General features: G+C 42.1%; 1 protein-coding gene across 10 annotated transcripts in view; it reads left to right on the top strand.

The window, feature by feature from the left end:
- The first annotated feature begins 324 nt into the window (after window positions 1-324).
- LOC106573224 (liprin-beta-2) overlaps window positions 325-21,644 on the top strand; it is a 129,935-nt gene continuing 108,615 nt past the window's right edge. For 5 of the 10 annotated variants that reach the window (XR_014380844.1, XR_014380845.1, XM_082962535.1 and 2 more), the window contains exon 1: window positions 327-495. The gene's annotated coding sequence lies outside the window, so the exon portion shown is untranslated. Of the gene's footprint in view, window positions 496-21,644 lie in introns of all 10 variants that reach the window. The other 5 variants (XR_014380846.1, XM_082962540.1, XM_082962537.1 and 2 more) reach the window with 4 other exon arrangements.

The raw sequence follows: 21,644 nt of genomic DNA on the forward strand, positions 1-21,644 counted from the left end.
TGCGAACCGATGGTCTGGATTTCTGACCTGGTTACATGCACATTGGACAACGCAGCAGCTTTTCGGCATGATTTGTTATTTCTGTAAAACAACAAAATCGGCAACGAAGTTGGCTCTTACAATTGGTTGCAATATGAACGAATGTTGATCCCCCCCCCCCCCCCCCAATTTTCGTGTATGGTCAAGGGTATTTCCTTATTATTACATGATAATCGACTCGGAGTAAACCTTAGGCTAGAGCACGTGGACTGTGTGGTTTGACGGGATGGCACGCCCCTGGAATACCATGACAGATGATTGGTGGAGCGGCTTTACGATGAACGCACTAATGGCACCCGGAGCGCTCCGTCGGGCAAGGCGCGGAGCATCCTATCCGAAAGGATACCACTGTCCGTGTCAAGGACATTTTTAATCCAAAGTGGTTCAAATAGTATTTTCAAAGGGTGCAGGGGAAGAATTCGCGTTGGAGAGCAACTCTCCGAAGTCCAGCATATAGTAAGTAATGCCAGAGAAACACTTGTTTTCATATCGTTTAAAATGTCTGTCCCATTCGCAGGTAGTCATAAACAGAAGTAGATCGATTCAAAGTCTACATATTGCCTAATGTACGTCGACTTTGCCAATAAACCCTATTTTGCCAGTTCTATACAGATTTTTTTCAGTATATGTTCAATATACCGATTTACATACGGAACATACCTGTGGATGTCCACCTGTGGATGAGCGCTGGGAAGGTCACACAGACTAGAGAATAAAACCTGTCTGAACATGACAAGTACTGTCCTGTAGGTTTCACCACTATTTCTCAGCATTCCATAGGCTACTGTAGCATCGAATAGCACTTTCATGTACTGTAGCGTTATTCAAATAAATAAGTAGTTATATTTTCCTCACTTTGTTTAAAATGGTAATCTGCTGTTGCTACATATATTGTTGGACTTATACATTAATGATATGTACCCAATGATTATTTAAGAATATAACTTAGAAATGCCCCATGAGCTTAGTTCAACTGTTATACCCTATCAGAACCCAAAATATAAGCTTGTTTTACTCCAATGTTTGTAAACAAAGTAAATGTAACAAGCACTATATAGCCTCAAAACATGCTTAAAACTATAACGTTAATATCATGGAGGGTCAGTCCTTGCATCCATAGCTCTGTCTCTGCATTTGAGAGTGGTTACATGTCTTCAACCCCATTGCTCAGCGTTTTACCAGAACAGAAGCAGGGAGCACACTTTGTTATTGTTTCAACCCGTGATTTCCACTTTAAGTTGCTGTTGCTTTTTAATGTTTAAGGTGTAAGAATTATGAGGAGCAAATACGTTTGATCCACACAAAAGCAATTCCTCCATTTACATTGGTTTGTTTGGTGTGGCTTCTGTTGATGAAATGCAATTTTGTTGTTTTCAGTATGCTATAGAAGCCTATGTTGTGTTAAATGATATTGCAGCCCCACTCACCAGAGTTTAAATGCAGACTATCCATGATGGACTACATGACAAGCAGCTAAATATTTCTTGCTGTGAATGATATGGTCATTTCTGAATATCAAGGCTGCATTACACCCAGCTGTGTGTGTTTGTCATCAAACAACAAAGATGATTCATAGACCAGAAAATACTTGATTGTCTTGAATATGGACAAAGAGTTGGAGGGGTCTTGCACCCAGGATACAATGTATTTTGTTGCCATGCTCATCTGAAGTGGCACAGGTCGCATGAATTTGACTAGAATTCCCCAAAACACCAGTGGTCCTTTGGCCTCCAAAATAATTCACAATGCTGTTGTTATCACAGAGATTGCCTGTTACATTCTGTTGAAGATACCCTTGATTGATCAAGAACTAATTTGATGCATGGTGAAACCATGGTCTGTCTCGGATTGTATTATCAATTTGGAATGAAATTTCAAATGAAGAAAAACAAATTCTTCCCTCATACGAACAGTGTGCAAAAGAGAGTTCGCATGTGCAGTATAAGCTTATGTCCTGCACTAAGTCATAGAATGAGGAAGATGATACCTAAGGGAAATTCCATGGTGAACAGAGTGACACTGAGACAGTTTAAAATGTATGTCAAACAAAAAACAATGATTGCAAAGTTAAACAAATGATACAACTCTATGCACAAGACTTCTTTTAATCATTTACACTGAAAACCTTTTAAAAAAAAACATGTTTGCTTGAAGAATAGTGCAGATGCAAAGCTTAGTAACAAAATGATGCTGTTTGTGCCGTCATTCTCTTACCAAACTTTGCATCTGCACTGTTCTTCAAATAAATGTGTTTTTTGTTCAGTTATTGTGGAATTGCCCATAACCATAGCAGCAGATCAGGGCATTATATTCTGATGATCAAAGAGTGTTTAATACGAATGGGAGTAGTCCTCCTTCCAACCTTAGGTTTGGATAATTATTATGTCAACTCACACAGCTATGGCTATGTCAGTCGTCTATAGGAGATAATCTTCAGTCAGATACTGGATGTCAGAGAGAGGAGAGAGCTTACTACTCCAGGAGGACTTGACAAATCCGAGGGAATGACATTTCTTTACTTCTTTCGTGTTGATTTAGCACCACATAATCAAGTTATTATATATTATTTTCATACTTCTAGCAGAGAAAAGCGGTTATTGCTGCTCTGTTTATGTCTCCTTTAAAGGTTCAACCAAGACTTTTTTTCAAATGTCAATATCAAATTATTTCTGTTTAACGATTAAGTACCTTACAGCGATTGTTGTCAATTAAAGAAACAAAAATAGGTTCTTAGCAAAGGGACATTTCTCAGGCATGAATTCTGCTAGGACTGTCTGGGAGTGGTCTGAGTGGGGAGGGGAAAACTGAAAATTAGCCATTATTGGCAGAGCGGTTTGTAAGTATTTTTTATTATTGAATATTTAAAACATACAATATACTTGCAGTGAAGCCACTCAACAACTACATCACATTAGTCATCTAACCGACTCCCATCCGGAGTGACACACAGAAGGAACCAGGGTCAACGCCCTGCTCAAGGGCACGTCGACAGATCTCTCACAAGGTCAAAAAAACGGGGACCCGAACCAGCGATCCATCATCCACCGGCTCAAGCTCCCAACCGCCAGGCCACTAGCCCTCCAAGATCCCCCCCCCCCCCCCCCCCCCCCCCCACAGTTCCCCAAGAGCTGCCCTTCAACCATCTAAGACCCCCCCACCCCTAAGACCCCCCTCAAGCCCCCGTCCCCAATGCACCAACAACCAACAAAATGAACAAAGAGAAAAAAAATAGAAGGACAAAGTAAAAACAGAAAACAACAATGCAAAAAAAACACAAGACATCAAGGACAACAAAAATCATAACAGCAAGGCCAACTGAAAATGTTTGAGTGCATGTATGGCACTATTTACATGTGTGTGTGTGTGCCATGTACAGTATCTGCACATGTGTGCATTTGAATGAGAGTGTGTGTATATGCATGTGTACAAACACCTGCACGACATCAACCTCAGGCAAACAGGCATTAGCTGTAACTTTTTGTTATGTTTTATATTGACTTTATTTTTGTAATTTTTTAAAACTTTTATCTTTGACCGTCATTCTATCCCCCGCCCAGCAACTCCACTCCCGCTTGTCTCCAATTCCACATTCCAACTCTCAGCTTCCCTCAGCCCATACCACCTATCTCTGCTCTCCACCCTCTTCGGATTTCTACGCACCATCTATCTTTCAACTGTGCCGTGATGTTTAACATACAATTTGAATCTATCTAATCGAATAGAATCCACAGATTGCGAGTTGAAGATAAATACTTTTACTAAGAGTATTAGTGTACTGGTAATTGACTTATCCGGTCTCTCCAGATCTCCCAACAGTACTATTTCTAGGGTACATTTTAGATCAATGTTATGCATTTTCAGCCATTCCTGAACCTGAGACCAGAAACAGGCTACCTGAGGGCAATACCAAAATAAATGGTCAATTGCTTCTGCATCGACACAACAAAATCTGCAGAGCTGCGATGATTGTATGCCCCAAATATTCCACATTTTGTTGGTGGCAAGAATTCTATATAATAATTTTAGCTGAAAAGCACAAAGTCTTGAATCTTGCGTTGTTTTATATATCAACTCATACACCCTGTACCAACTATTTTGCAATCTGTATGGCACAGCTGTCAACATCCTGGTCCTCAAATGAAACTGGTATACTTTATTTACTGGTACACCTATTTATGCTATTTTTATTCCTCTGACAGTTTTGATCCTTTATATTGGGCAGACAGACCTGCCTCCTCCATGTTTGGGGTAATGCTGTAATCAATTGGTTGTAATCATGGATTGAGCAGACCTTCCCATACAATTCTGATAACTTCATGAAAGACATAACTCTACCATTCCAATTTACAATATCATTTAAAAACAAAATACCCTTTTCAAACATCTTTCCCTTAAATACAGGTCTTTTATCAACCAGCACATTTGAGTTCAGCCATAATATTTGTTCTATCTTTTCAGGGGGGTGAAATTGAAATTGTAGCTATGCTTGTTTGAAAAAGAGGGATACTTTGAATTAATCGCAAATGAGACATGGGAATCTGCACAAAGGCAAAAAGGCAATTTTTAAACAATGGATGAGCTTTTCTTAGTCATCTACTTGAGAACCATTTAGGGTTCAAGTAAAACTTTTGAATAAGTGAAGCTTTTAGAGAGAGGTTTAGTGCTTTTAATAATCTCAACCCACCCAATTCATATTCATTAAATAGATAGGCATGATTTACCTTGTCTGGTTTAGCTTCCCAGATTAAGTGAAATATGTTTTGCTTATATGATTTGAAAAACGAATCATCAGTAAACTGAGATATGACTAAGGAGTTAATCAGGGCAATTTTTCCATAAATAGACAGGTATTTACCTCTCCATGGTTGCAGGATCTTGGCTATTTTGTAAATCACTTTGTTATTGGTCTATTAACTAATTTACCACGTGGTGATGTCACCATGGAAGGCCACAACTCAATCCCACTAAAACAGGCTAAAATTTCACTGTATTATTTCAACCTAATAGTGTGGAAATACATTGACTGCACTGGGCCTTTAAGGAATGTTCTACCAGAGTTCACTCAGTGAATAATACTCATGGACAGACCCCTGGGTTGGCTATGGATGGTGCTGGACACCTCTGTTTTGAGGTGGTGAAGATACCTAAGATAAAGAAAAGCCTGTGATGGGGATCTGCTGTGTTATTACATATAAATAAAACTCACTTATCTCATCTAAACTCATATATCTGGAAAAAGTCAAGACAACACATTAGTGATCCCACAGCTCCAGGGTGTAAATTTCCCTCGGTAATGAGTGTGTTGGGCGGCAGACAGCGGGGTTGTGCTCCGAGGATCATGTGCTCTGACAAAATGGATACAGCACATTATTTGTCCTCAGCTCTGCTTTGTCCCGCTCCCCAGCCCATAGGAAACAGTATGCGATTGTATGCCTTTGAGATGACATTCTATCCCAGGACGCAGGCCAAATGCAACAGATATTGCGATTGTTTAGCAACTTCCCCCACAGGATGACTGGATTATTATTATTATTTTTTTTAAATAAGCAGGATTTTATGTTTGCATGGTATTTGGACTGCTATACCTGTATATGTTCTGTATAGGAAACAATTGAACATCCATGCTTTGTTGAAATGACTCATTTTGTAAATTAAAAAAACATATTACTTAAGTTATTGATCCTGGGTTCCACCAGTGACATTCTTCAACCTGTGTGCTACCCCTTTAACTGTAATGATAATTCAGGAGACATAGGTGAGCCACCTCCACCAGGCCATTAACTCTTTACCTGCTTGACAAAAGGTTTATAGCTCCATGGGTCATTTTCATGTAACAGGATGCCTAGCTACCCATCCACATCGCTCTGGCAAAACTGACGTTTCTTCTCCATGATGAGTCTACGATTTCTAGAATGCCAACATTGATTGGTTAGACTTGTTAGAGATGATCCAATCGCTGATTAGGAGGCAGATTAAGACTGAATGTATATACCGATCGAGAGAGCAGAGAGTTTCTATTGGTGTTGCATACTCTTTGAAAAATATACAAAACTATGGAAAGTAAAATGGGTCATTTCCATCTAAAAGGACCCATGAGCACCAACATGTGAAGCTCATAGGGGCATGTCAAATCTGGTTTCAAATGAAAGTTAGAGTGTATATTTTGGAGAAATTAAGGCATATATACATTTTTTACCATTTTCTATACTGAAGATAAGGAATAAGCAAAGGATTTAATTTCTGGTCAAAGATATGGAGAAGGGGTCTTAGAAAACATCTACCAGAAAAAGTCTTAAAAGGAATGAAAAATATATCAAAACACAATATTGTTGGACTAAAGACCCCTGCCAACTAATATCAATACTTATTATTATGATTTGCATTGTGTAAGTTTAAGAAACATTGCCCTGTGCCTTTAAATTCCATTACCAAAAACCCACATACAGTGCATTCGGAAAGTATTCAGACCCCTTGACTTTTTCCACATTTTGTTAAGTTACAGCCTTATTCTAAAATGTATTACATTAGATTTTTTTTCTCATCAATCTACACAAATACCCCATAATGAAAAACAAAAACAGCTTTTTTTGATAAAATGTATAAAAAAACAAACATATTACATTTACATAAGTATTCAGACCCTTTACTCAGTACTTTGTTGAAGCACCTTTGGCTGCTATTATGGTCTTGAGTCTTCTTGGGTATGACGCTACAAGCTTGGCACACCTGTATTTGGGTAGTTTCTCCCATTCTTCTCTGCAGATGCTCTCAAGCTCTGTCAGGTTGGATGGGGAGCGTCACTGCTCAGCTATTTTCAGGTCTCTCCAGAGATGTTTGATCGTGTTCAAGTCCGGGCTCTGTTTGGGCCACTCAAGGACATTCAGAGACTTGTCCCGAAACCACTCCACTCCTGGAAGGTTCTCCCATCTCCACAGAGGAACTCTGGAGCTCTGTCAGAGTAACCTCCCAGACCACGACCCTACGGACAATTCCTTCGACCTCATGGCTTGGTTTTTGCTGTCAACATGCACTGTCAACTGTGGGACCTTATACTGTAAACAGGTGTGTGCCTTTCCAAATCATGTGCAATCAATTGCATTTACCACAGTTGGACTCCAATGACGTTGTAAAAACATCTCAAGGTTGATCAATGGAAACAGGATGCACTTGAGCTCAATTTCAAGCCTCATAGCAAAGGGTCTGAATACTTATGTAAATAAAGAATTTCTATTTTATGTTTTATAAATTTGCTAGCATCGCTAAAAACCTGTTTTTTTTCGCTTCGTCATTATGGGCTATTGTGTGTAGATTGAGGGAAAAATGTAATACAATCCATTTTAGAATACTGCTCTATAGTAACAAAATTTGGAAAAAGTTAAGGGGTCTGAATACTTTCCAAATGCACTGTATCTTTAAGATATTTTAACATTTCTCTCCCTCATGAGGAGGGAGAATAATGAAAGATCACAGAAGTAGCATGTAAAAATATCTATTTTGTTTATGAATTATTAAGTGATTAAAACTCAAAATTCTGTTATGTAATTGGTAACAGGATTTCAGAAAAATGTGTAACGGAATTACTGCAATTGAAATTTGGTCAGTCCGCCCTGTCCTTGATTTCACTGTCCACAGACGTCGTTTTGGTCCGGTCTGGACCAGCTGTGATTTGTCCAACAGAGATTTCCATGACGTCTATCACAAGTGTAGAGAGCACAGGTGAATTACACAGGTGAACCTTGTGCTAGGGAGAATAAAAGGCCACTAAAATGTGCAGTTTTGTCACAACACAAAGCTACAGATGTCTCACGTTGAGGGACTATAGGAGGGACTACAGTACAGTAAAGTTAAAAAAAGTTGAGCTGAGTATAGTTCAGGGCAGTACATTCCTGTACTTTACTGTACAGTAGAGTAGAATAGAGTAGAGTACAGTTCAGTACAGTACACAGTAGAGCACACTAGGGTTGAGTACACTACAATGTACTGTGTTATACTGTACTGAACTGTACTCTACTGTACTGTACTGAACTATGCTTTACTGTATTGTACTGCACTATTGTCACAGTTGTAGCCGTGTTGTGTGGACCAAACTGCAAGCGGGATGTGGATACTCATCTTTTCAATGTAAAGAATGAAGCAAACACGGAAAAATAATAAACAATAACGACTCACGACAGGCTAACAGGCTATACATACAAAATAATAGCAGTGCTAGCTCAACCACCCACAAAACCAAGTGACAAACATACTCCTAATTATATGACTCCCAATCAGGAACAACGATCACCAGCTGTCCCTGATCGGGAGCCACACAGACCCACATAGAAATACAACACCCAGAACACACATACAGACATACTCTGCCACGTCCTGACCAAAACTACACAACAACACCCTCTGCTAGTCAGGACGTGACAACTATACTGTACTGTACTGAACTCTACTGTCCTGTGCTGTACTGTACTGTACTCTACTGAGCTCTACTGTGCTGTACTGTAATGTCCAAACTCGTGAAACATAGACGTCTGATTGTTTCAGATTTGGTCTGGTCCGGACCAACCATATTATTCTACACACTTGTGTGTGTCGAATAATACCCACATATGCCGAGGATATTGCATATTTCCACCTTTGTGTACTATTTAGGATACATCATCATGTAGAGAATGACATTCTTATCCATAATCATGCATTTATGTGTAGTACAGATCAGGGACCCACGATGAAATTCCGTTACAAGAATTCTGTTACTGAGTGGTAATCCACGTCACTTACTGTAGTTTAATCACCCAATTTTTTTTTCAAGATGTCATGTCATAGCTGACACCCCACTCTTTCTGCAGACATTGTTGAATTTTAGTTAAGAGTTTTTAGAAAACGTGGTCACATAAAAAAATGAAGGGAGATTTTACCGAAATTCTGGTATCAAACTTTGCTTCTGCACAGTTCTTCCAGTAAATGTGTTTTTTTGTCAAATGTTATCTGTAAATTGTTAAAATTAGTCATTGTGCATAGAGTTGTATGGTTTGTTAAACTTTGATTTCAGTGTTTTTTTCTTTAAGCATACATTTTTAAGTAGAAAATTCTGAGTCCGTTACCGTATAATTGCTCCATGGTAAAGAGGCAGCCCAGAGTCAGCCGGAAGCCAAATGGAGAGGTTGAAGTGAGCATTGTTTTAATCTGACAGAGTTATATGACCAGTGCCTGTCAAGGCCAATCAAGCCAAAGCCTTCAGCAGAGCAGGGAAGAGTTGAGTGGGGAGTTATTGGGGGAGGGAAAGGCTGTGGGACAGTTTGATGGTTTTTTTTTCATGCAGGTTGGTTGTTTTCCAGTTACATTACATTTTTTTACATTTTAGTCATTTAGCAGACGCTCTTATCCAGAGCGACTTACAAATTGGTGCATTCACCTATAATATCCAGTGGAACAACCACTTTACAATAGTGCATCTAAATCTTTTAAGGGGGGGGGGGGTTAGAAGGATTACCTTATCCTAACCCAGGTATTCCTTGAAGAGGTGGGGTTTCAGGTGTCTCCGGAAGGTGGTGATTGACTCCGCTGTCCTGGCGTCGTGAGGGAGCTTGTTCCACCATTGGGGTGCCAGAGCAGCGAACAGTTTTGACTGGGCTGAGCGGGAACTGTGCTTCCTCAGAGGTAGGGAGGCGAGCAGGCCAGAGGTGGATGAACGGAGTGCCCTTGTTTGGGTGTAGGGCCTGATCAGAGCCTGAAGGTACGGAGGTGCCGTTCCCCTAACAGCTCCGTAGGCAAGCACCATGGTCTTGTAGCGGATGCGAGCTTCGACTGGAAGCCAGTGGAGAGAGCGGAGGAGCGGGGTGACGTGAGAGAACTTGGGAAGGTTGAACACCAGACGGGCTGCGGCGTTCTGGATGAGTTGTAGGGGTTTAATGGCACAGGCAGGGAGCCCAGCCAACAGCGAGTTGCAGTAATCCAGACGGGAGATGACAAGTGCCTGGATTAGGACCTGCGCCGCTTCCTGTGTGAGGCAGGGTCGTACTCTGCGAATGTTGTAGAGCATGAACCTACAGGATCGGGTCACCGCCTTGATGTTGGTGGAGAACGACAGGGTGTTGTCCAGGGTCACGCCAAGGCTCTTAGCACTCTGGGAGGAGGACACAATGGAGTTGTCAACCGTGATGGCGAGATCATGGAACGGGCAGTCCTTCCCCGGGAGGAAGAGCAGCTCCGTCTTGCCGAGGTTCAGCTTGAGGTGGTGATCCGTCAACAGTTTGAGTTCCTGAGCTAATCAGGTATCCCGGTGTTCTCCACGAATACGATCCCTAAAGCAACCACTGCTCCACTCCCAGCCTAGTTCTTAGTAATCTATGGTATCCTGCCTGATGGATGATCTCTAACAAAATGTGGATTTGAAAACACTGCACTAAGTTCTGTGTTTGACTTGGCCCATTTATCTATGTCAAGAATTTCGAGTCTCTCTCACTATCTGATTATTTAACAGAAATTAAAGGATGCCACTAAACTGTAACTACGCTCTTTCTACAGCCTGAACCATTGTGAAATATTTCCTTTGTGTTTCAGCACGATGACAGACACTACTGTGTTGTAATATGTAAACCTACAGAACCTGGTTATAGGATTGGTTGATTTTTAAAGAACAAAGTATGATCGATATGGAGAGCCAACTGAGAAAAGAGAGAGGAAGGTCATGTTGTGGCCTGTGATGTGAGTCTGGCTAGACTTTCCAGAGTTGAGTTGAGTTGCCTCCTAGCCTTTTGTCTGATGTTTTCGGCACACTAGATTGCACCTGCTTGTGGTTGACATTTCTCCTCTCCTTCAACCTGCACTTCCCCGCATCACAGCTGCCAGGTGAGCAGAACGATGAGTGGTCCAGTGAGCTGGCAAAAAGTCAACCCGGTCCAGGTCACCTGTCCTCACCCAACTCCAGAGCCCCGGTCAGGAAGGCTCAGTGAGGATGAGTAATAACAGCCTGCAGCTACTGTCATGACTTCATACTTGTCTTTCATGATATACTTTTGGTATAGACTTTTGTTTTGTGTTTTGATTTCCCCATCCATACAGTTTGCATGCCATGCACATGCAGTATGAATTTGAAAGCAAAGTATCTCACTCCAACAATGGCCCCACATTGGATATGCTGATTTCATCTGAGCCCATGTTGCTCACTGGTTATAAGACGCACTTTGCACAGTGTGTAATATTATCCTGTCTTTTGAACTGGGTTTGTCCTGGTTGAGCTGACTTGTAGGTTAAGATCTTGAATCCATGTAACTTTACTGTGTTCTGTGCATCAGGAGTTCATGTACTGTATATAGGAGTCTTGTCTATCAGCCATTTTGAATGAGCTGCTGTCGATTTTTTTGTTGTTGTTCCAAAAAGATTCAATGCTATGTGTTGGGCCCTCTGCCAGCACTGTAACAATGACGCCTTGTCTATGATGCAAGAGATCACGCAGGTGCTCAGTGCCACATACAAGAGTCGATTCCCACTACTGATTTGTTGACTACCTCTCAAGCTCCCAGCTGAAATGGAAGGCTGTTTAAACTAAAGGCCTGCAGGCAGCTAGCCCCCCTCCGACGTGTCATCTTGTCAACTACACATAAACACATGTAAGTGGCAGAATGAGGCCCTGATAGGATGTTGGAGCTGTCAGCGGGCCTCTGGCTGTTATGATCGTTGTTTGAATGAGTGGACCAAGGTGCAGCGTGGTAGGCGTACATCTTACTTTATTAAATGAACACCGAAAAAAAAAAATACAAACGAAACGTAACATATAGTAGGGCTAAACAGCACAGTACCAAAACAAGATCCCACAAACTACAGGTGGGAAAAAGCTGCCTAAGTATGATCCCCAACCAGAGACAACGATAGACAGCTGCCTCTGATTGGGAACCATACCTAGCCAACAAAGAAATAGAAAACATAGATTGCCCACCCTAGTCACACCCTGACCTAACCAAATAGAGAATAAAAAGGATCTCTAAGGTCAGGGCTTTGTTGCTTATATATTAAGCTGTGTTGGCAGAAGGTTGACGAGAGAGATTTGAAACGCGCAAAGTTTTAAACGCATGATAAATATTTTGTGTTTGGAAATAGAGAATGTTTAGTGTGATCATATTATTTTTTTATGGTGTCAACTTTTTCCGCAGGCAATCAGGCGTCATTTTATTGGTTCGAAAATGACTTGACAGAGAGGACACAATGTGTTTTTTCTGATGGTGTTAATTCAGGTTTCCTTGATATTATGAAAGGTGTCCAACAAGGAACAATTTTAGGGCCTGTACTTTTTGCTGTCTTTATAAACAATGTTCGTCTATCTGCAAAAATTGCGACATACACCTGTATGCAGATGACACTGCTGTGTATACTATTGCCCCCACGGTTGACCAGGCTTTTTCGGAGCTTCAATCTGCCTTCATTGCTTTGCAGAAAGCCTTTGTTGAACTGAAATTGGTACTTAAATCCAGGTAAAACCAAGTATGCGCCTAAGTTCGGGTATGTTCAAAAACCTTTTTTCTGTTGTTGTTTTTTTCACGTTTGAGGCATAGGATGTTAATTTACTGTACATCCCACCCACTCTTTTGCTAGTTTAATCCCTCCAGTCGTTTCTAGACCCAAACTCCCTACCTTTTTGCATGTTGTACAGCCCAACCAATAATTTTCATTATAAGCAAGTCAAAGAAGTGGTAGATCTGTTCTTTGTGCGCTATTTCTATGCTTCCTGTTCTTAAGTTTTGTTTTTGGGTCTTTTACATTTTTTTGTACACCAGCTTCAAACAGCTTAAAATACAATATTTCTGGTTATGGAAAATATATTTCACAGCGGTTTAGATGGTACAATGATTCTCTACACTATACTTGTTTGTTTTGTCACATAAACTGAACTTAGGCAATCCATTAGAACGGCAGAACCAGGAAGATGGTGAAGCGATTTCTGCATAGTGCATCTTTAAATATATATTTTTAAACTATTGTACTATGCAAACCATGTGATTAAAATTTTTTCCTACTTTCCTGAGCTAGTAAAACCTGAAAAACCTGGTCCACACATACTCTCCCGGGTTCTCTTACATGTATGGTACCAATGAGGTAGTGTTTATGGCTACTGAGTTTTCTTGACTTTATTTTATAGTGTTGGAGGTAGCTTTATCTGCCACTGAAAGGAGCAATGCAGTTGTGAGGTGGCTGAGATCTCATGTTTGCTTGACATCCTCTGTCATGATTGTGCTTGATTGCTGATATGAGTATGACAGGGCCACGTAACATCCACTGCCAGGACGATTACACTCGGGCCGCCTGATGTTGACATTTTAGAGAGCTAATGAAGCTTCGTCGGCGAGGGGAGAGATGGAGGGGCTAAATATAAGGCTGACTGAGTAAAGAAAACCCAAGGTTACAGCAGGGTTTCCCACGTTTTGAAAACATATCAGTTAACCGAGAGCTTAGTTATTTAGTTGGTTAGTTATTAGTTAATGAATGTTTCAATCATCACCTATAGGGAGAGTTTCTGTAGGATGCTGTTAGAGATTTGATCATTGAATATTCATGCCTTCTGGTTTGTAATACATCTGCTGAGGATGCATGCTTCTGTACCACATAGGACTCTTTTCTGTCTTCTTAAGAGCTGTGATGTGTGAATTGTAGGCATTGCCAAATGTGTGAGGACATTTCTTTTTCCATGTAATTGACTGTAAACTAATATTCTAGATTTGATATTTACACATTTTAAAGGGTGAAGATGACCTACTTTTCTGTGAGCATGATTTAGCATGTGAAGAAATGTTGGTAAAGGTCAGACAAGGGAAAATCCTCAAACAAAAAGGTGTAATGGGCTCGTACTCCAAAAAATGTTGCATAAAGCTTACTTCATTATTCCATTTTTTCCCAAAATTATTTTCACTGCATCAGGGATAGCGTACACAAACGTTTCGGCTTTAAAGCCTTCTTCATTGTGTAGCTACAATTTTATTTGAATTCAAAACAGCAATTGTAAAGAACAACGGATATGCAAAATCTGACATGGACAGTGTTTTTGTATAACAGTCTAAATGTGGCTTATAGGAAGGAGGTGAAATCTAAATCTTCGTTTAAACCATGTGGAGATACAGAATTAAATGTATATATCCACATGGCTTCTCTGTGGAGTAATTTGTTGTCGTAATCACCTCCTCTACGTGGTGGATGATCTTTTTCAATCCCGATGCGACACAATTCATTAATATAATTATTTTGTTCTATGAAGTGTCTCGCAACTGGCGAGAGGATATCTTGACGTCCAATAGTGGATTTAATGTTCTCCAAGGCATACCTTTAAGGAGCGGGATGTTTTTCCAATATAAATCTTATTTCAAGAACACTGTAACATATATAATGAATCCCCATCCATAAAATTTGGCAGTGCGGTCTACTTATGTTCATCTGCCTTTGTGGTCTAAATTCTTCCTGCTTCTTCCTGTTTCCTGCTCAGCCTCTTATATTTGTGTTTGTGACAGCCAGGCCTCCAGGGTTTTCTCTCTTTCTCTCTCTGCTTCAGCAGCAGCTGGCTCTATTAATCCAAACCAGCCAGAGTCAATGAGGGAAAACAGTAAAATCAATATTCAACCGACTTCACAAAAGTGCAGGTTGCTCAGACATTTCTGCTCACATTTCCCACCAGACTAATTGTTCAAAGCAGAAGGACCACTTCTTATGCCCAGCCATTAGTGTCATAAGATCTGAGCGTTCCTCCTACAGATAAAGGTGCAATGTTTTATTACTGTGGTAACTAGTGATAAAGACAAGGGGCTGGCGTGAAGCCAGCGCAATTGTCAAATGCACGCTTTTTTGCAATTTCGACCTGTTAAAGCCGGCGCTCTTCCGTTTTCAAACCCAAACACCAGGATTGGCAATTTACTCACTTGCGCTGAGGTGAGAGGGGTGGCAATATCTGAGGTGTGTCCTTAAAAATGTGCGCCAAAGTGCCAATTTCAGGCAGAGCTGGTGGGGATGTTTAAGACCAACTAAAAGCTGGTTTTAGCGGTAACACGGTTGGTTGTGGCATGGATTTTGACAACGGAAGCGCAGCCTATCCAGCCGTGACGTACAGTGCCAAATGCACATGGAAGGAGAGATGTGCTTTTTGTGCCTATAAACATCGTATTTAGAAACATAAAAAAAGTTACATTAAATTTCATTTGATTTGATTTAAAACCAAGCATAGCAATACCTCCTCTCAATGAAGGCTGTTTTTTTGTTTTGTCCTGCCCAATGCATTCACCAGGTAGTCAAATCTATCATAAAGGATTTGGTTCATGACACTTCTTTGAAATAAATCCTAATAATATTTGGGAGCATCCCCTTTTTAGGTAGGCTATTGTACATTATTTTAACCAGCTCAAGTTATTATTTTGGGTGTGCATAAAAACCCTACCATGTAGGCTATATGCCCATCATGGAACGAGAGATAAGATGGTCTGGTGACACTCGTATTTAGAAACATTGAAGTTATTTTCCTTTAACAATTTCTTGTTTTCCAGTTTCGTTTGATTAAAAACAAGCCCTTATACAGTGCCTTCAGAAGTTTTTCATACGCCTTGACTTATTCCACATTTTGTTGTGTTATAGCCTGAATTCAAAATGGATTAAATATATATTTTTCTCACGCATCTACACAAAATACCCCATAATTAAAAAGTGAAAAATGTTTTTAGACATTTTTGCACATTTATTGAAAATTAAATACAGAAATATCTAATTTACATAAGTAGTTCCACCCTTGAGTCAATACATTGTAGAAACACATTTTTTTGCCCATTATTCTTCAATTCTTCAAGCTCTGTCAAGTTGATTGTTCATCATTGCTAGACAGCCATTTTTAGGTCTTGCCATAGATTTGCAAGCCGATTAAAATATACTCTGGACGGGGCAACAGTGCCCCGTCCAGAGTGTCCGGAAACAGTGCCCGTCCAGAGTGTCCGGCAACAGTGCCCCGTCCAGAGTGTCCGGCAACAGTGTCCCGTCCAGAGCTTCTGGCGATAGTGCCCCGTCTAGAGATGGCCCACAGTTCGGAGCCTGCAGAGACGGCCCACAGTCCGGAGCCGGCAGAGACGGCCCACAGTCCGGAGCCGGCAGAGACGGCCCACAGTCCGGAGCCGGCAGAGACGGCCCACAGTCCGGAGCCGGCAGAGACGGCCCACAGTCCGGAGCCGACAGAGACGGCCCACAGTCCGGAGCCGACAGAGACGGCCCACAGTCCGGAGCCGACAGAGACGGCCCACAGTCCGGAGCCGACAGAGACGGCCCACAGTCCGGAGCCGACAGAGACGGCCCACAGTCCGGAACTGACAGAGACGGCCCACAGTCCGGAGCCGACAGAGACGGCCCACAGTCCGGAACCGACAGAGACGGCCCACAGTCCGGAGCCGACAGAGACGGCCCACAGTCCGGAACCGACAGAGACGGCCCACAGTCCGGAACCGACAGAGACGGCCCACAGTCCGGAACCGACAGAGACGGCCCACAGTCCGGAACCGGCGCAGCCGGAGTCGCCCTACAGTCCGGAACCGGCGCAGCCGGAGTCGCCCTACAGTCCGGAGCTCCCAGAGTCGCCCTACAGTCCGGAGCTCCCAGAGTCGCCCTCCAGTCCGGAGCTCCCAGAGTCTCGCCCTCCAGTCCGGAGCTCCCAGAGTCGCCCTCCAGTCCGGAGCTCCCAGAGTCGCCCTCCAGTCCGGAGCTCCCAGAGTCGCTCTCCAGCGACGCACATCAGCCCGAGGTCTCCAGCGACACGCATCAGCCCGAGGTCTCCAGCGACGCGCATCAGCCCAAGGTCTTCAGCGATGCGCCATAGCCCAGAGACTTCGGGAGGGGTAAAATATACTAAGCATTTAGCAGGGGTGGACAGGTTAGGTTGGGGAGTAAGGCCGGAGCATGAGCCACCTCCATAGTAGGAGGTTGGGGAGGGTGAGGTGTAGCACAAGAACAGTCGGTGACGGTGGCCACCCTCCCTCCCCTCCCTTTAGTCAGGATTATTTTTTGTTTTGGGGTTTATTTTTTTTTGTGTTTATTTTTTTGTGAGGTGCCTCCGGGGTCTGCACCTTTGGGGGGGGGGGGGGGGACTGTCACGTCCTGACCAGTATAAGGGGTTATTTGTTATTGTAGTTTGGTCAGGGCGTGGCAGGGGTGTGTTTGTTTTGTGTTGTCGGGGTTTTTGGGTAGTGTTCTATGTTTTGTATTTATATGTTCTATTTTCTATTTTTTCTATTTCTATGTCTAGTTTATTGTTTTGGCCTTCAATTGGAGGCAGCTGTTCCTCGTTGTCTCTAATTGAAGGTCCTATTTAGTAGGGGTGTTTTTCATGGGGTTTTTGTGGGTAGTTGTTTCCTGTTTCGTGTTTGTTGCACCTGACAGGACTGTTTCTCGTCGATGTTTGTTGTTTTGTTAAGTGTTTACGTTTTCCTTCATTAAAGAAGATGAGTATTCACATTCCCGCTGAGTTTTGGTCCAATTCATACCACGCCCGTGACAAGAAAGTTCATGTACATTTTTTTTTTGGGGGGGGGGGGGGGGCAATATCACTTTAGTGCCTTGTTGCGAACAGGACTCTAAACATACTCACAAGACTACAGTATTTCTTGGCCAGCGTGAAGAACCGCCTCAGGACAACACTTTAATTACAACAGCAAACCGTACCAGGCAGGGGACAGAGAGAGGGCCATGAGGATCTGAACAGCATTAAACCCTACTTTCTTTTTTCAAACTGGGAGCTCAAATATGCTGCTTTTTATAGTGCTTCGATAGGACTGGAGGGAATATCAACAGAAAATAATCTGACCATTTTTTATTTCTTTGTATTAGGCAAAGTCATGGAAAATGCAAAGAACTACTTAGAGGTTCAGCCCTTCTCCATTGTAGGAATGTTGATTTTTACCCCTTAGAGGAAAGTTTTCAGCTTTTTTAAGCATGTCCCATACAGTGCTTATCAGAGTTCTCCAAATGGATGATGTGCAGAAACCAGATACAGATTTGGATGTCTGTAATGTACTTAGGACACTGTTCAGCATGTGATGTTTTCTGATGTCACTACTAATTTTACTGATAGCAGCAGAAGCACTCAGCTGCTTGGTGACTCTCCAAACTGTGGGTGGCTCAGAAATGCACTTATGCAAGTCACTGACCGAGCAGCAGGACAGAATAAACCTAGGAGAAACAGCAGTTGGGGCTGTACGGACTATGCACAGGTGTAATGGATTTGTATATTTGTTCGTCCATGCCAAGAACCTCTTAAGATATATTTTAGGAAGTTATAGTGTTACAGTTCACACATTTTTGAAAACAGCGGCAAGAGATGATACAATCTTTATATCGTATTCTTGATAAGTGTTTTTTGTTTAGCCCAGATGTAATAATTTTCAACAGCATACAACCGATTAGGCTACAGATGTAACTTGACCTCAGAGAAGTTACAAGGGGTTGTGTATGGTAGGATAATGGTATGTTTATCCAAACCAGCTCTGATTCAGTTTGTTTAGGGGGATGATGCGCTTCAGGATAGGGGAGGTTTGTCGTTTTAACCTTCAGAGTTTTTGTGCACACCACAAAAATGCACCAGCAGCTCAGTTTGGCTCAGCACGGAACCTCAAGGTTATGCAGCGTTTGATGTGTTCTTTGGAGTAGTTGAAAGTCCTTTATACCTTCCCCAGACAGCTAAACATTGTTCTGAACCTGCTCTTTTCTGCATTTTGAAATTTAGCCACTGCTGAAATGTTTGATTTTTTACATAAATGTGCTTTGATGGCACTGGGCTGGATCTCACTCTTTGTCGAGTCAATGGCTTATCCAGTGAGCAGCATGTGCAGGTGTTTGAATGGAGAATACACCTCGTGGCAGAGAACGGTGCTGACCCATGGAACAATATGAGAGACTGCAAGGCTGCACTGTCCGAAACTGCTGGCTAATGTTATCCTCTTCAAACAGTCTCAGCGTACTCCTCTTCTCTGTGGGAAGAATGCCTGTGATAGCCGACTGGTGAGACGGGCTAAATAGAAGGCTTTGGGTCTAGGTGCTCTCAGGTTATTGATAGGTCTTATTGCTGTGTTATACACTCAGTGGCCAGTTTATTAGTTACACCATGCAGTTCACGAAAAGGGTTAGATCCTACAGATAGTGAGTCATGTGGTCGTGGCTTGTTATATAAAGCAGGGTGACAGGCATCGAGGCATTCCGTTACTGTTTGATTGAATGTTAGAATGGGCGAAACGAGTGACCTACTGTATGTTCGTCGGTGTAAGGCGAGCTGGTTGCAGTATCTTAGAAATGGCTGTTCTCCTGGGGTTTCCACACACGACAGTGTCTAGGGTTTACCGATAATGGTGTGACAAACAAATAACCTCCAGTCAGCGGCAGTCTTGTTGGCGAAAACAGCTCGTTGATGAGAGGTCAAAGGAGAATGGCAAGAATCGTGCAAACTAACATGCAGGTCACAAATAGGCAAATAATGGAAAAGTACAACAGTGGTTTCACGGATGGGCTATTGCAGCAGACGACCACACCGGGTTTCACTCCTATCAGCTAAAAACAAGAAGAAGCGGCTCTAGTGGGCACGCGATCACCAACACTGGACAATTGAGGAGTGGAAAAACATTGCATGGTCTGACGAATCCCAGTTCCTGTTGAGTCATGCTGATGGCAGAGTCAGGTTTTGAAATAAGCAGCATGAGTCCATGGCCCCATCCTGCCAGGTGTCAACGGTACCGGCTGGTGGTGGTGGTGTTATGGTGTGGGGAATGTTTTCCTGGCACATGTTAGGTCCCTTGATACCAATTGAGTAGCAATTCCATGCCCCGAATAATTCAGGCTGTTCTGGAGGCAAAGGGGGCTCCGACCTGGTACTAGATAGGTGTACCTAATAAACTGTGTGTATGTTAGTGTATATTAGTAATTTGAGTGTATATTAGTAATATTTGTGAGTGTATATTACTAATATTTGTTTCTGGTAAGTACAACCTCAATGCTTTTCACAGCAAGAAATAATTGTAAAACCTGGCAGAAAATGTAATTCTTATAAATAACTGGTGTCATGACAGGGCGTAATAGGAGGAAACAAACTGTTGTCAAACTTGTTTTGCTGGCAGTTTCTACATAAAATATGAGTAGACTAATGTTGAGAAATAAGTAGTAGATAGTTTTACTATGATTCTGAATACCAGGAAATTGTAGGTTTATTATTACAGACGTTTGGGGGTGTGTCAGAAATATTTTTGCTATTTTCACAACCGGAATTATTGGCGCAGTAGCTGGTGGTGGTGCGAAGGGGCTGGGTTTAACAGTACATGTACTCGGTTCTGTCCACACTGTGAACCCAAATTAATACAGAAACATTTTATATTTACAAAATAAAAACACTAGACCTATAGACTATATAGACTATGTTATACGCTGTGTTATATGCCTCTTGAGTAAATCTGAGCTGAAAAAACATTTCAGGCCTTTCCGTAAAAGAAACTAGATCAGCACATTGTAAATAAAATTCTAATCTTAATTGGCACATTTCAAACTGTCCTTTTGTACAATGGTGAGTAGTGGGGTCGATAAACCAGAATTGGAGGATCCTGCATCATCATTTAAATCTCCAGTATAATACAACACCAATGGACAGAGAGTTGTGAATAAAACGTTAACAATAAGTTTCCACGCTCAATGAGAATAGCCTATGCAGCTGCCAACACCTAAAATATGTCGACACATTTACACCGATATCACCCCAGTATACCGGAGAAAGACAGAAACACAAACAACAACACAACATTGTCTCTCCTCTGCATTCAAGCAGCCCTTGACTGGGCCAAGGAAATTACAAGAGCGAAAGGTAGGAGAACGCTACTTGCCCGAATGCATAGTGCCAACTGTAACGTTTGGTGGAGGAGGAATAATGGTCTGAGGCTGTTTTTCATGGTTCGGGCTCGGCCTCTTAGTTCCAGTGAACTCTACAGCATACAATGGCATTCTAGACGATTCTGTGCTTCCAACTTTGTGGCAACATTTTGGGAAAGGCCCTTTCCTGTGTCAGCATGACAATGCCCCCATGCACAAAGCGAGGTCCATACAGAAATGGTTTGTCGTGTATCTTATATAAATGCATCCTCTGTATATACATATAGATTGCATTTGGATTACTCTTATAGTGCTATTTGGTTTCTTAATTGTATTTCTTCCGACATTTCATGATCTTTTTGTTGATTATTTGTGTACTGCACGTGTCAAATGTGCAGGGCGAGTGTCTGCGGGTTTTTGCTCCTCCTGTCACGTCTACTCCTGCTCCTCCCCTCCGACGGTTGACGTCGCCGGTATACTAACCAACGTTCCTGGGATCCATCATTACGCACACCTGGCATCATTACGTGCACCTGCACGTCATCATGAGGCACACCTGGACTCCATTACCTCACTTATTACCTCCCCTATATCTGGCTCTCCCTTAGGTTCTTTTCCCAGTGAGTATTGTTCTGGTGTTTATGCGTAGACGCTATGTTGTCTCGTTCCATGTTTGTTGTTTTATTAAACGTTGCACTTGCTTCTTGACTCTCAGCGTCTCTGTTACAGAATACTGACTCCAACAATGGAAGCAGCAGGAAAAC

The sequence above is a fragment of the Salmo salar genome, chromosome 16 (genome assembly GCF_965601325.2).
Source record: "Salmo salar chromosome 16, fSalSal1, whole genome shotgun sequence".
Lineage (NCBI taxonomy): Eukaryota > Metazoa > Chordata > Actinopteri > Salmoniformes > Salmonidae > Salmo > Salmo salar.